The sequence below is a fragment of the Manduca sexta genome, chromosome 6, assembly GCF_014839805.1.
Source record: "Manduca sexta isolate Smith_Timp_Sample1 chromosome 6, JHU_Msex_v1.0, whole genome shotgun sequence".
NCBI lineage: Eukaryota > Metazoa > Arthropoda > Insecta > Lepidoptera > Sphingidae > Manduca > Manduca sexta.
In genome coordinates this window covers 1,900,752-1,917,371 of record NC_051120.1, presented here as the reverse complement: position 1 = coordinate 1,917,371, position 16,620 = coordinate 1,900,752, and the positions used below count along the sequence as shown (strand labels likewise).

General features: G+C 38.3%; 1 pseudogene; it reads left to right on the top strand.

The window, feature by feature from the left end:
* LOC119193785 overlaps positions 1 to 6,478 on the top strand; it is an 8,745-nt pseudogene extending 2,267 nt beyond the window's left edge.
* Positions 6,479 to 16,620: the final 10,142 nt, after the last annotated feature.

The window sequence follows — 16,620 nt, the reverse complement described above, 5'->3', positions numbered from 1 at the left end:
AGAAGAGCGCCGCAAGGAAACGCAGGCCAAGTTCCAAAACACATTATCAGAAATCACAGCACTGCTCCAACAGAATAATGAGAAGAATGCTAAGCCCGGAGACGACAACATCAGCATGAGTGAAAAGTTTAAGAGTGTTGTGCAGCAGTACCAGCTTAGGAGAACAACAGGTAATGTGTACAGAAGTATAGTGTATTCATTGGCCAGTTCTAATACCGGCTTTATAAATGCGCGCGATCTCTGAATTTATAGCGATTCTTGATTAATGCGAAGATTGGTACTAGAATGTAACCGCAAATTAATCTACATTCCCAGTTTGTAACCTTCGAGGGCTTTTATGGTGTGAATGTGAAGTTGACCTAAAAATGCTAACTGTAAAGGGTCCAAATCATGTCCAGACTTTTGGCTGTTTACAATAAATAAACCTGATCCTGAGAATAAACCAATCAAAATAACTCATTCATAAGTATGTCAGAAATCTTTATTTAGTCCTTCATGATTGATTGAAAAGATCGATCGGCATTGCAATTGGGTTCAGACTCTCAATCCTATTACTTATGAAGTTTTGTCTACGCATTATGAGTGTAAATGATTTGAACAACTCCAATTCCTGTATATTTTGCTCTTAATGGAAATCAGTTTAGATGACTTTTTGATAGTTAAAACCATGCAATGTTTAAAATACAAATACTTTTTCAGGTGGACAAAATGGCGAAACAGATGGCTTTAGAATCTCAACTCGGACGCTAAGCTGCAGAAGGCCAGCCTGAACACCAAGCAGACCGCGAGCGATTGATGGCTGAGATGGAACAGATAAAAGTGAATGTGGCGCAGTACAGGCCAAGATAGTGGAACTGCAGGGAACTGAGACAAGTTAGTATCAGTGGAGTTAATATAACTAAGTTGTGAAATTGGGTAGTTAAGTCCTTTTATGTGGGTATGGGAAATTGAACCCTACTGCACCTGACGGTAAGTGGAATGGGGTCTTGGTAGAATGTTGAGTTACGATAAATGTTAATCCCTCGCCAGTCGATGGAATTATGCTGGTCTCTTCGTAACTCATTATTCACTGAAGTGTTGTTCGCGTTCACTTATATTTGCGTTTTTGTCTATATTGGCATTCGCAGTAAATTATGCGAAATATTTCCCGATGGAGTATAAAAAAAAATATTTATACTTTGTGTATATTCGTCGATATCCAGGCTATCACAACCTAACCTACTACAAGCATGGAATAACACCTACAGCTATGGCGTAAAATAATATGCCACTGGTCTATGCTTGGTACTCTTAGACTTGTTTAAATTATAAGTAAGTTTCATATAAGCTAAGTTTACTCTGGCTGCTGTGTTAACTACGAAATTTTATATTTTACAGATCTCCGTAGTCAGTTAGCAGTGTATACTGACAAATATGATGAGTTCCAGAAAGCTTTAGTGAAGAGCAACCAAGTGTTTGGTGGTTTCAAGGAACAGATGGAAATGGTAAAAACATTTTCGTAATATACATTACATACTTCTTTATTAGTTATTGTCATAATTATATAATTTTACCATGTTTGGTGTTTCCAATGATGATGATGATGATGATTGATGTATCATCATCCATCGAGACACCAAACACCAGAGAATTTTCCTCTACTGCTTTCAGTCTTGTCGAAGTTTTGTCTAAGAAATAGTCCCTTCCTCAGTATATACTTGTCTTTGAAATTAATTAAGTCCTTATAAAATCTAATCCTATCATTCCAGATGACGAAGAAGATCAAGAAGCTTGAGAAAGAGTCGCTGTCGTGGAAGAAGCGCTGGGAGACATCACAGACCGCGCTCATAGAGATGTGTGCACCGAGAGACAAGCTGGAGAGGAACGAGCTGCGGCAGTGCTGGCCACCTGCATCACATGCAGGGGCTGTGTCGCATGCTGCAGGTGAGAACAGGCTAGAAAGAATACCGTCTGAAAATTCATAATGATTGTAGAGAGCCAAATTGATGAATAGGTAACAGAGTCCTCTGTGATATATTTGGTCCTTTAGAAGCTACAAAAAAAAGATTAGGTTCTTTATAATCTACTACAGTAAAGTGACTATGCTTGCCTAGTTTTAGCACATTGAAGTCTAAATATGGAGAGCAAGAAGGACTCAGCTTGTGGTAAAACATGTATTGCGGGTGATTTAGTTAGGGGCCGTCCAAGTATTACGTAACGCAGTTTATGAAGACTTTTGCCCCCCCCCCGCATGTAACGCGCCGTAACATTTTCCAGTACGCTCCCCCCCCCCCTCCAAAAGTTACGTAACTCTAAATTTACATTTTTTTTCTAATATTCACAATTATTTTACACAAAATATCATAAACTCAAAATACTGTTATTATTTTTTTACATAAAAAACAATGTTACATAACGCTTTGTACGAAATCCCCCTCCCGCCCCTGTGACGCATCGTAACGTGTTACAAGAAAAAATTACGTTACGTAATACTTGAACGGCCCGTTAGCACCAATTGTATCGCGGTTGACATCAGGTTATGTAGTCAAGGGTTGTTGTGTGCAGGCGGAGCGCGCGGCGCTGCTGTCGACGCTGAAGGAGCACAACATCGAGCGGCCGCCGCTGCCCACGCCGCCGCCTGCGCCTGCGCCGCCGCCCGCGCCCGCGCCCGCCTCCAACGCCAAGGTAACATCACTACGGGCCTAGTCAGGGGCAAATGTCTTGTGTGCATGGTTCTGTCATAATAGTCAAATTTTTAATGTTATATTAATTAGATTTTTAGTTGGCAGCATAATCCCTATCTTTCATTTTCTTGTTCTGCATTATTTTTTACATTCATATGGTCTATCTTGCATCACACTGCGTTGATATGTCGGTGCGAGTGCAACACTTTGTTCAATCCACATCATCGCCTTTGCAATAAAAATTCACAACAATCCAATGCAGTGGCGTTAAATTGCCATGGCCGAATAAAAAAGAAAATAATATATTCGCTTTAATTTTCTGCCATACATCATAATACGATCGTGTCGCCAGATAAGGTTCCAATAATTTGGCAACTTCTGCCGCCCAATTCATAATTTATTTCGGCGACCCTTTGAAGGCGTTTCCAGTTCAAACTTTTGGGAAGTTTTTGTAATAATTATACGAGAAAAGCTGACTAAAGCCCTGATTTTGGTTGTTAGTTTCTCATCATTCAAATCTTGTTCATAGGTTGACGCCATGGCGGCAAACTGCGCGCAACTCAGACAGAGTCTCGCACACTTACAAAGTCAACTAAATGTGCTTACGAGCAAACAGCAGAACAGCACACCAGAGGAACCGCCCAAGCCGGACAAACCGAAGAAATCCAAGTCCAAAAAGAAGAGTCAGAAGGCTCAGGAGAAACTCGAAGCTGAGGAAGTTGCCAAAGAAACAGAGGAAAGCCAACCCAGTGCAAGTGAGGAGAAAGTAGAAAGTGCTTTGGAAAATAGCGATGAAAAAGTCGATGATAAAACACTAGAAAGCCTAATTGAAGCCATAAATAGCGCCAATATCAATCTTTGCGACCTAGAAGTAGGCAATGGCGAAAATGATGATGTACTTGAAGAAATACTAAAAGGTGTAGAAAGTACAACACTAGAAAGCACTGACATTGATAGCCCAGTAGTTGAACCACCTAGTGTTGCAAATAATGGAGACATTTTAAAAGAGGAAATGTCTAAAATTGAAACTTTAGTAACAGAATTAAATGAAACTGAAGATAAACCCGAAGTAACAGAGAAAGTTGAAGAAGTAGCTAAGAATGTTGAAGTTTCAGAAGTAGCTAAGAATGTAGATGTTTCAAAAGTAGAAAGTGCAAAAGTTGAAATTGCTAAAGAAGAAAAAACCAATAAGGAGAATGTGGAAGTGACAACTGTTACAAGCGAATCATAAGGCCTAAGCAAAGATGAAGAGACAATACTGGCCAGACAGAGCTGTTAACTTAATTAATTATTTTAAATCTTATACTAATAACTTAGGGTTTGTATTTCAATGCTATTATGAGATTCAAAGCACTGCTACTGACAAGACTGTATAGTCAACATGGTCTTACTACTGTTGCTAAGCCATAAAAAATTATAAACCCTAAGTTTATTAAAATAAAGTTCAAAATAATTTAACAACCTTGCTGCATTAAGTACTGTCGGTGAATTTCGGCCTCGTGTCCATCGTTGATCTGTACATAGTGTTTGAACTGTCTTTTCTACGTTTATATATAGAATAATCGTTTTTATAAGTGTTTCATTGTATGTGTGCGTTTTAAAGTGGCTTTTATTAAAGATGACATAAGTACTATTATGCTGTGGAACCATTTAGGCATCCACTTCTCCAAATCTTGAGTAGGTGTCCTGTAAGGAAGTTTGCATTTTGATAAGCTTCTGTAGTCATACTGTTGGATTTCAAATGTTTCTCTGCAATTAGCCAAGGTATTTTAGTCCTTCCACCCTGGCACATCACTACCAACTTTCTTATTCACACTAGCGTAATCTTGTAAAACTTGTGTAAAAGCCACTTCAAAGCGTTTGATGTTAAATATTGCGCCATTTTAGTTTTCTCGCGTGTTTTTGACGGATCGGCTTTGTTACAATCAGCATTCAGTGTCTAGTCAATGAGTGAAACGCGTTATTTTAATAATAAACATAATACTGACCGTGTATTGGCTTGTCCTTTCCAAATCACTAAGATTATTACTTATGTACATTATCAAGCATTGATAACGTATTTATTAAGTTTCTTGCTACTCATCAGTGGCGAAGGGTGACATTGTTCAAAAAGTAACCCAAAGCAAAAAAAAATGCCTCCGTTTACATGTCGCGACCAATTTTACGGGAAAACAAAAACTAAGGCAAACGTTAATAACCTAAAAGGGAAGCCGGTAGGAATCGCGTTGTATGGACGACACTGCTACTCATAGTTAGATGACGTGGTTGTCAGTGACGAAAGGAATTATTCAAAAGGTAACCCGAATCAATATTACCTTAGTTAACATATCGCGGTCAATTTAATAGAAAACGGAGCTCAAATTAATACGGCGCTTGACACTGATAATCCAGCATATAAAAAAGGAAGTTCTTACCAGCACCAATCCTGAAGATCCGCCGTCCTGCATTACAAAAGTCACTGGCGAGAGCGAGAGGCGACACGACTCACAATCATTCAGAATTCAAAAATTACAATTTAGATAACAGAAAACGAAAATTAAGACAAACGTAAATAGATCTAAAAGGGAAGCCGATAGGAATCTGGTTGTATGGACGTTTCGCCACACTATTTGTACTCAGGCTTTGGACCAGAGACGATTTTAGCTTGCAAAGATTTTAATGTGGGTTCAACAATCTCGGAAGATTATCAGAAGAATCTATAGAATAATTCATTGTAGCAAAAGCTATATAACAAGTTACCAAAAACGGGTGCGTAAAATATTTTTGGCCCGTGTTTGACCTAAAGCAGGCCCCAGACGTTCATTAATCATTAAAAAATCTGGAGAGATTTTGAAAAATCGTTTGTCAGCAATGTTTATAGTGTCGAAGATTCTCTGGTTTTCGTGCCTACGGATCAACACCATAATTCTCGAATCGAGTTGCCATGCTTAAATCCCGTCGCATAAAATGACATCGCGGTTTTCTGGTCAGTATCAGTTTGAAGGCTAAAATTGTGTCCAGTAAATTGTAACAGACCTTACAATGGCCAAGTGTACCTATAACTCGATTCCTATCGGCTTCCCTTGATGTTGAATTTAATTTTCATTAGAACGATTTGCAGCTGCATTAATGCATTAGTACCTATATGTCGTGTCGGGTTCCTTTTCAGATAATTTCACCTTTCGCCAGTGAGGCCCTATTACACAAGACCTGAAATGACTGTAGTAAAGTAGGTATGTTACACCTAAAGGAAAAAACGCGTCATTATATTACTTTAGTGTTGCTATTTGTATGAACAAACGCTATTAGTCTACCTAAACTTTCAAGTTATATAGAATACTAGCTGACCCGGAGAACTTCGTACCGTCATATTTTTTCTTTTGTCTCATTCGCACTCTCAGTTTTTTGAGATTTTTAATTGCTAACATTTAATTTTTTTGTCATATAAACCTTCGCCTCACAATAATGAACACATAAAATAAAGATTCATCCAATTTGGTGCAGTCGTTTGGAAGTTACACGCGTACAAACATTTCGGTAATTCATTTTTATTTATTGTTTTCGTAATTTTTCAGGTGTACGTATAGCATTTCAAAGTTATGTATCTGAAATAACGCATTTCATCATTCAGCTAATTTCAGGACATTAGAGGATCTTTCAGTATTATTTTTGGATTTAATTTACTGATACTGTATGAAAAAGTTTTGTAAGGATAAAATCTATGGCGGCTTCGCATTACACAATAAAAACTAGGAAAACCAAACTATACCACGCAAAATTGATTTATCATAGTAGTTCAATTATTTAGGAGTTTTAAATGTCATCTGACTTATAAATCATAATACCAATACAACAGCTCCCCCAGAGGCAATTCTTGTGCGCTCGTTCTTCACAGCGAATGCACGCCCACGCACGGGGGATTTGTCACGGCCCTAGGCACACAGTGAATTGTGTATACCCCATGGTTGCAATTACACATAGGGGCCTACGAGGGACTCGTGAACATTTCCGCTCCAATTCATTCCGCCCATCCTATTACTTCCTCTTCCTTCCCCTTCTTTCCTCCCTATTTCTCCTCTTCCTCTCTCTTCCTCCAGGGCCCCGCAGTTGCTAAGCCGGGGGGAACCAGTATACCGTTCGCAGGTTTCCCTCGGAGTTGACTGCGGGATCTGTACTTAAAAAAAATAATGCTTAGATGATTCATCGTGTTACAGTTGAATCAGGAATAAAGGTCATAACTGACTAATCAATCATACCAGCCCAGTACTATATACTGTCCCACTGCTGGGCACGGGCCTCTACTGCTGAGAAGTTGTAGATCTTAACATTTTACAAAGTCTGCAATGTTGCGCGTCAAGTGTTGCCAATTCTGCCTAATTTAGAAATATTCTCGGCCTGCAAAGTATATTTTAAGATGTAGTTCGGTAATTTTTTTGTCGTCTCGAGACGGAAATAATTTAAATATTAATATACAAATTGTGCATATTTTCAATAGTTGTATAAAATTGTTTTTATGTAATAGACTTTTTAGAAATGTTTTTCTTCGTGAAATGGTATTTTAATAAAATCATCGCAGTCTATTGAGTTTTTGTGAATTTATGCAAATTGAACATTTTTATATTCAATTTGTGTATGGCCTAGTGGTGCAGTAGGCAATTAGGGGCGGCGGAATCGATTCCTGACTATTGAGATGCTCGTAGTTTCTGGTTTCCACAAGACTTGTAACTTATAAGAAACTGTTACGTGTATTTATTTAATTAATAGTTTTTTCGTGATCCCACTCGAGTGAAAGTGCGGCTGTAGAGTCCCACTGAGAACTCTCAGAGTTAAAAATTGCCTTATAATATTAGTCCAGAACAGCCTATATATGTGCCAAATTTAATATAAATCATTCGTTGATTTTACCTTAACTTCTTACAAACATCTAATCATTTTCAAAATACTTCATTCTTACGAATATAACATAGGATACTTCGACATTTACATACTGTGTAAAATTTAACCCGCCATAGATTTTAGTCCCATGCGTTAGAATAAAAAAAATACTGTCCAAAACACAATGTTTTTATTTGTAACAGCCAGCTGTTTTTAATTTTTGTATAAAATAAAATAAGATTTTGTAACGAATAATAGTGGTTTTATTTGGCGATAAAAATGAAAAAAGATTGTAATAACTTGAAAGGCATTTTTAAACAAAAAAATAAATTTTAAATGTAATTTGTCTACTGTTTAGTGTTGATTCAATTTATACATTTTAACAATTCGCATTTCATTTGAAATGTCTAGACCTCTTCTATTTTTAAAAACGGATACTGCAGGAAGTACGTTTTATTCTAATGCGTTTTGATATTTTCGTAAAAACGATACGTTGAATTCTGTGGCCATAGAATGAGCGTTTGAAACAAATCTCAAGAGAACATTATTCATAGATCGATTTAGAATTATAGAACATAGCGACAAAGTGCAAAGGATGGCAAATATACATTAAAAAATATAACAAAGTAGTAGGTATTTACCTATTTCTTACCTACGTCATAAGATTTAAAAAAAAAACCTTCGTTTATTTGGTTTCAAAATATTAAATTAAATCATATTATACTTAATTTAAATAGTCTTTAAATTCGTTTTGATGAAGCAAAACTAGAACAAATCCGTATTTAACTCTAATAGAACTATCAAAGAGTTCAATTGCAATGCATAATGTAACGCAATCATTTGTACATTACAACCTTGACAAACAAATAAATGTGACTTACATCATTCTCTGTTAAATCGTCGAAAGTTGCCGAGAAACCTTACACTTACCAAAAGAAAATATTTCGCTATTCACCTTGCGGGAACAAAATACTTTCAACGTTACTATCTACTGAAACAATATTCGCAAACATAGAAATCAATAAATCTTAGTTTGACAACCACATAGTGTTTATTTCAAGATATTTAAAAGTTATCGATATTGCTATAGGCACTTATAATAATGGAATTAAACAATTTATTTAAATCTGTAAAATAATCATTATTTAGATTTAGTTTTTACTCTACTTCCAGTTCGGAAAGCAGTTTCCGTCATGGGAGAACGGACAAGAAACTCAAATATTTTTCTTTTAAAAACAGTCCAAAGACATAAATTAGGTATATCATGTAATAGAAAAAGTTTAGAGTAGGTCATTTATTTACTTGCAAAATGAAATGGGTACTTACTTCCATTCAAATTAGGTGGATACTGGGAATATCCTAGACCTCTGCGCAGTGAGTAATGAGTGGGTACCTTATATAATGTAGGTAGAAATTGTAACTTTAGCTTTTCGGACGACCAACACCTGCAGACGGCAGTCTTTGAAACGTAAGGAGACAATTATAAACCAAAAAACCGGAATAAAATCTGAAAAATAGTTTTATTTCTGTTTTAAGCATTCTCAATGGCCGCAATGTGTTCATAGCATAGGGTTATCTAACAGCTATCGAAAACGGAAGCGCATTGGCAAATTTTTTCATTAAAAACAAAAACAAGTGCATATAAAAAAATTTGACTCGGCCGATTGCACTTCGCAGATCCAGTCTGATAATTTCGTCTATTTTCTGTTTATAAGAAATCGTCTTAGAATTTAATTTTAATAAATTTGTTCGAACGTGATGTACTAAAGAAAGAATTTCATTAGACTGTTCGAAGTTTTGAAATCTGAAATGCAATAACATTTTAAATTGAAACTCGAAAAAAGTATTAAACGAATGTTATTTTATATAGACCGAGTTTTTGAAATGGCGGATGTTTGCGTGAAACTATTGAAACTACGAGACAATGATTGTGTTGAAAAATGCAATAACTTTATTAATATTGATAGATGCAACCGTTTATGTGGTAAAGCCAAGTTTGTCTGGAAAGGATTGGTTTGACGGAGTGACACACTTTCTCATAGAAACAAATAAAAATACTGTTTTGTTCAAGAAGCATTAACGCTCTCTGTGCTGGGGTAATACCGGATCACAGGGTAATCCCGTATTTCCAAACGTACTGCTAAACTAACTAAACTAATGTGGCCAACATTGCTGGAAGAGCACTTCAGGCTTTGTTGTCCGCATTGGGAAATGTTAGTCGCTTTTAGAGTAATCTTAAGAAAACGGGATTGAACCTGTGATCCAGTATCACTAAAGCATCCTAGGTTTAGATGCATTAAACACGGTTAGGGATATTGTTGGAGGGTCAATAAATACCGTTCCCAATGCTTACTTATTCCATTCTATAACAGCAACGCATAAACCATCAACATTTATGTGTTTGTGTGTTTTTTGGGCGGTGGGAATACATTATCTACTAATTACTTATTTCTTTTAGTCCTTTCTGGTAAAAAATGTAATGTTTATTCGATTTCCAAAATGAAAAGTTACCGTTTTAAAGTCAACTCAAAAGTTATAAATACGTTTAAGAGATACCCACGTGATCCAATCCTAAGTTAAATTGATCCGTTATTTTGAAAATGGCGATGATAAACCGAATCATATCGATTTAATCCGTTGAAATTGTTGTTCAAACAGAAATCTAAGTCGAGATTATGATTCAATTTATTTTGTTCAATTCGTATTTTGGAGCCCTGTGAAATTATTACGTGACTTAAACGAATACATTTTAGGCGTGTTTGTATATAAAGAAAGAAAGAAAACAGTTTTCAATAAGAGGCTCAAGTGGCGCTTGGATGTCCATACGCTATACAAACTGAAAGATGTAGATACAATATGTATGGTGGTAGGTCTCTCATATGTGTGAGTTCGCCTGGATACCACCGCAATGTCTATTTCTGCCGCCAAGAAGCAGTGTGTAGTCACTGTTGTATTCCGGTTTGAAGGACATTGTAGCCAGTGTAACTACTGGACATTATAAGGCTTAACATCTTGTATCTCAGGATGACGAGCGTAGTGGAGTACCACGCAGTAATGTAAAATTAAAAGTTCTTTAAAGTGTTGCTAATGGTTATGATGCAATCGTATTACTTACCATCAGGCGAATGGCATGCTTGTCTCCTCAATCATCAGCAATAACAATATTTTAAAAAAGGTATAAAAAATTACTCATTACCGTTTGTCTCTGGGGTACCTTGTGAATATGGATGCCTCAACCCTGGCGTCTCCCTTCATTCGCCTCTAGAGACCGAACACTTACATCAACCATTGACCAACAAAACGCCCATCACGTGATTGCAGTTCACCATCCGTGACGACTACGTTGCTAAACTATTGGTGACAAAATAAACCTTATGTAACCGGAATAAGAATTATATTGTCTATTAAGAAATATTGTGACTGTGAAAAACTGGTAGGTAATATTGAGAGGAGTTAGGTCTTGGTCGACCACGATGGCCTGATGGTGATGGAATACGTGTATTTTCAAGATTCTTTTAGAGCAGATGTTCTTAAAGTATTTTTTACCACGTCACCTTGCTACCTAAACTGCCAACCTTCCCTCATCACTTCAATGCAAGGAACCGAAACCCAGGGGTTCACCAAGTATCCTAATATTGTGAAAGATAATGTGTTTATTGGAAACGTCTACACGCCTTTACTATTCTAACCCACGATCATGAAAATTTGCATATACGTAGTCAGAGGTTGACATTTTATCCAAATAAAGTAGGTACTGTTCCTAAGGGAAAAAAAAAATCAAAATCTACATTGTTAATACTCCTCCCTTGGCAGACGAGTCCCCCACTTTGTCAAGCAATGTTTTAGAAAAACCTGAGGTTTGTTCGTCCCGCGATATTTTCCTTGATTAACGACGTAGTGCTAAGAAGTCCGTGTAATTACAATTCGCGATGTTACGTGTCTCGTTATGTTCGTATGTATTCGTGTAATAGTTATTTATGTAGATAATTACACGCTTGATATCGGAACTGTATTTTTTATTCGTGTTCATTGTAAATTCTACTCTAATTAGCGGAATTAAAGGCATTATTTAAGTAGGGTCACGATTTGTTTACAGTGAAAGCTCGACCAAGATAGAGTCGCTATCAGTCTTGGATTTGTAAATAGCCTGTATAGGCCGCGAGCTATGGGCGGTAGCCTCTTAGAGGCGGCAGATTTCAGAAGACGCTCACTCGATTTAATTAATCATTCGTTTATTTAACTTTAGTGCCTTCCATAATAGCAACAAATGGAAAAGTATTAAGTATTTCAGAAACCTACACACATACATAAAACTACCGACATGGGGCGGCGGAAATACAGCGGCCTATACTCATAAAAGTATAAATCCGGCTCCGGTCGCTATATAACAGAAAACTGCCCTGAAAATATCACAGATTTTCCTTAGTATTTCATACGGTCATTAGTATTATAATTAGAGACTAAATACATCCAGTACTGCAGTTTGAAGTTCTCCTAAATCATTGTGAACGCACTGTTTTTTTCAGGGGGGATATCGAGCTATTAGTCATCGCTTGGATGTTTTCAGTTGACCCAAAAATCTCAAAATACGTAGTCACGAATGATGGTAAAGTGTTATACTTAAAAGACGTTACAACGGCACGATTTTGAAAGTCGTTTATTTGTCACCAAATAAAACCATAAAATTGCACAAAATGAACGTTATGGTTTATGCAGTGCGAAGCAGCTTCGGAGTTCTCGCGATCAGTAACTTTACTTCAACCGTCCTCTATGTGATTTTCGTGAGCGAGTAGCTCATACAAAAGTTTCTATCATTATAGTCGGGGTGGGTCAGCTTCAATAAGAGTCTATTTATTACAGCGTAAACTTTAATGCACTTAACAACTAACTTTTACATAAGTACACTCGCGCGCCATGGACTACGTGACTCTCTCGGTGGCGCGCAGGCTCACCCCATTGGTCGGGGGAAGATGCTCACGTGTGGCGCCTTGGATACACCTTTGTTTCGGATACTCACCGTTACGAGGTGTATCGTGCAGGCAACGTACCGCGACCTATACGGACGGGGAGTCTGCTACTAGTCACCGCTATACACTCCCTCGGGTTCGTGAATGCGTCCTCGCTCAAGAACACGCTCAAGAACATCAGAAACAGGCATTACATGACGAGGCCGGCCTCTACGACGCTTTGGCATAATCGGTGGAGGTGGCGCGTCATCTCTATTCACAAATGGCGTAAGTTAGATGCGTGAAAACCTGCCCAAAAACATCATCAGGAGCATTAAGTTTTGACACCAGGTAAGTTGTAGGGCTAGTTTTCCTAATAACCATATAAGGACCGTCTCTTTTAGGTACAAATTTAGACGATAACCCTTTGCAGCATTACTTAATACATGCGACTTAACTAAAACTTGATCTCCGACATTAAATTCTTCAGGTTTACGACCTTTATCAGCATAATCCTTACGCCTATCCTGTTCTTTTCTACTCTATCCCTAACTGAAATTAAAGAATCCAAGAACCTCTTTAAGTAGGGCGTGATCTGAGGCACGAAATTATCCTTTTTAAACAGCTCTTATATCGAAATGAACGTCAACAGGTGAACGAAGTTCTCTAGCTAATGTAAGAAAAGCTGGTGAAACGCCTGTTGTCTGACACATAGCCGAATTCATAGCAAAACGAACCGATGGTAAATGGTTAGGCCACGAAGAATGCTCAGTGTCTACCAACTGGGCCAGCTGTGCCTTTAGATCTCTATTTTTCCGTTCGGCCGGGTTTGCTTCTGGATGATACAACGGTAATAAATCCTGTTTAATCCCCAGAATATACATGCACTGTTGCATAACGGCAGATACGAACTGTACGCCATTGTCTGAGACAATGCGACGTGGAAGACCGTATCTAAGGAAATACTCCTCAATTAGAGTTCGAGCACAAGCTTCTGAAGTGGCGTCAGCGAGAGCAAAAAGCTCGACCCACCGAGTAGCTGTGTCCTCTATTAACAAAATGTATTTCTCCCCCTCTTCTCCAGAGGGAGCGGGCCAAACAAATCAATCGCCAAAACCTCTCCCCTTGATTTAAGACCGGGGTCTGTAAAAGACCTGAGGGTTTTAAATTTGATGGTTTGTACCGCTGGCAAGTTGCACACGACTTGACAAAGTCGGCAACGTAACGTCTCATGCCAGGGAAGAAAAATCGCTGCGAAAGCTTCTGAAAGGTCCTATCAATACCTTGATGTCCAGCAAGTGGAGTATCATGACATTCCTTCAAGACATCGAGTCGCAAACTTATTGGAAGAACGAGTTGGGGTTCTTCAACATCGACATCAGGATTGTATCTATAAAGAACACCTTGCTGCATAAAATAACCTCGCTCAGACCAGCGTTTATCTTCCACTGCATCATTACTTTCAAGACCATTAATAATAATTTTTTTCAGCTCCGGATCATCTAACTGAGCAGACCGCAGATCAGCAGGACTTCGCGTAGGTAAGTCAACGACAACCGTACATATACCACACTGACCTTTACTATTTTCTTCACAGGTAGGACGACTCAACGTGTCGGCGACAACATTGGCCCTGCCAGGAGTGTATTCGAACTGAATGTTAAACTCCTGTAACTTCAAAGCCCACCGAACTAATCTACCTGATGGTGACTTCAAACTCAACAACCACTTAAGAGGCTGATGATCACTGCCTATAATAATTTGCTGACCTTCGATATATCCTCTGAAACGATCGACTGACCACACTACCGCAAGTGCTTCCCTTTCGGTAGTACTATAATTACGCTCAGCTGGGTTTAAAAGACGGCTTGCGTACGCTATCGGGCGTTCGTCTTTCCCATCTCCTGCAGCAACACTGCGCCGAGAGCGTAATTACTGGCGTCAGTACGCAAGACAAATGGCTTGCTGTAATCAGCCTGGGCAAGAATGGGTGCAGACGTTAAAAGCCTTTTGAGTTCCTGGAACGACTGATTTTGCTCAGAGCCCCATACCCATGGTTGATTCTTCTTTAAGAGACGTGTTAACGGTTCAGCAACTTTTGAACTTTCATATCCGCTACAGCGCGGACTTTATCATGATCAGGTGAAACCCCATCCTGAGTGATGACATGTCCCAAATATTTTATTTCTTCGCGCGCGAAAACACACTTTTCGCGATTGGCACGAAGATTAAATAAGCGCAACCTCTCGAAAACCATTTGTAAATCAGCAATATGTTGATCAAAGCTTTCTGAAATGACGAGCAAATCGTCTTGATAGGCTAATAAAGTCACATTTTTAAGTGACGCGGCAGAACGCAACCTATCTATCAACCGTTGGAATGTGGATGGAGCGTTTTTAATCCAACGGCATTCTTTTGAAACGATACGTTCCAAAAGGTGTCAAAAATGCAGTTTTGTCTCTATCACACTCACGAACAGAAACATTCCAAAATCCACTTTGCATATCTAACGTACTCATGATGCAATTGCGCTTGGTAGATTGTATTAACTCATCTATAAGCGGCATCGGGTACACATCGGTTTTCGTAATCGCGTTAAGTTTTCGATAATCAACGCAGAAACGAACTTGACCGGATTTCTTAGGCACTAATAACGCAGGAGAGCCCCATGCAGATTCGCACTCTTCTATTATGTCATCAGCTAACATCTTTTCTATTTCAGATTGCATAACAGCTTTTTTCGCAGGAGTTAATCGATAAGGAGGAACCGCTATAGGACTATGTTCACCGGTGTCTATTGTGTGTTCAGCGAAAGTAGTTGGTTCGCCTTTTAGCTTAAAGACATCCTTATTATTAACTAAGAACTGAGAAAGTACCTTGCGCTGCTCGTCGCTAAGCTGTGACGCTTCCTCACCTCTAAGAATACTACTAACAGGCAAAGTATTTATTTGGTGTGACTGTGATGCTTTTTCAGATAGAAGATCAAAGTGCTCATTTACGTTATCAGCAAAGTGCCATTTAGAGTTACCAAAATCAACACTAATATTAAAAGTTATCAGAAAATCTATACCTAAAAGAGTCTCATTTTTATCCGCGTCTGGAAAAATTAAAAAATTTACTAGCCTGGTTCTGCCTTCAAGAGTTACATTAACTTTGGTTTTAAGAACTGTCATTGGTCTACTAATGCCATCTGCCAATTTTATATTTTCCAAACACGACGACATTGGGTGATGATGATCCTTCAAAAGAGTGTACAGCGTATGACCAGCCACACAGTTTTCGCAGCCGAATCTACTAAAGCTATACCATTTTTACCCAAAATACTAATTTTTAGTACAGGCCGTAAAAATGTCTATTCTCATTAAAAGATTGACAATTACTAGCAATTCCGTACGTTAATTGAGAAACACTATTTTCGGAAAAAATTGAGAACAACTTTTAGTTTTAGAAAATGTTGAGAACCATTTGCAATTTCAGAAAAATGTTGACAACCACTTTTGATTTCTGAAGTATCAGAATTATCACTAAAAGATTGAAAACTCAATACTGACTGTGACATATTATTATTAATTTGTGGCGGCAACGCAAACTCCCTCGTCACAAGTAGTACATTTAACACAATTACACATTTTCATATTCCTATATCTACGTGTTTTAAAATTACTACGATAATTACACATATCAGTTTGCGAGACACAATTTTGTAAAATATTATTATTAATATAACAAGAATCGTCGACAAACCTTACACTATGCGGTGACGGGGTACTTATTTGTGGCGGCGGCGGCGACGACAACGGCGGCCGGGACGGCAGCGGCGACAACAGCGGCTGGGGCAGCAGCGTCGGCGGCGGCTGTGGCTGGGGCAGCAACGGCGAGCCGGTCGCGCAGCGCCTATCGCTACGCACAGAACGCGCGTGAAGCGACTCAATGCATTGAGGCACCTGGGACTCACATAATACCGAACAAAACGCTGAATGTTCACTATTAACCGCGTTGTTACATTTTGTACACTTTGAACGAATTACATTCGCGGCACCACAACCATAACATTTAACGTTTTTGGTGTCCTCACTTTTGGCATTATTTTTTAATTTTTCACATGTGTCCTTACTGTGACCGGTACGTTTACAGTAAACACAAAACTTTGGTTTTCC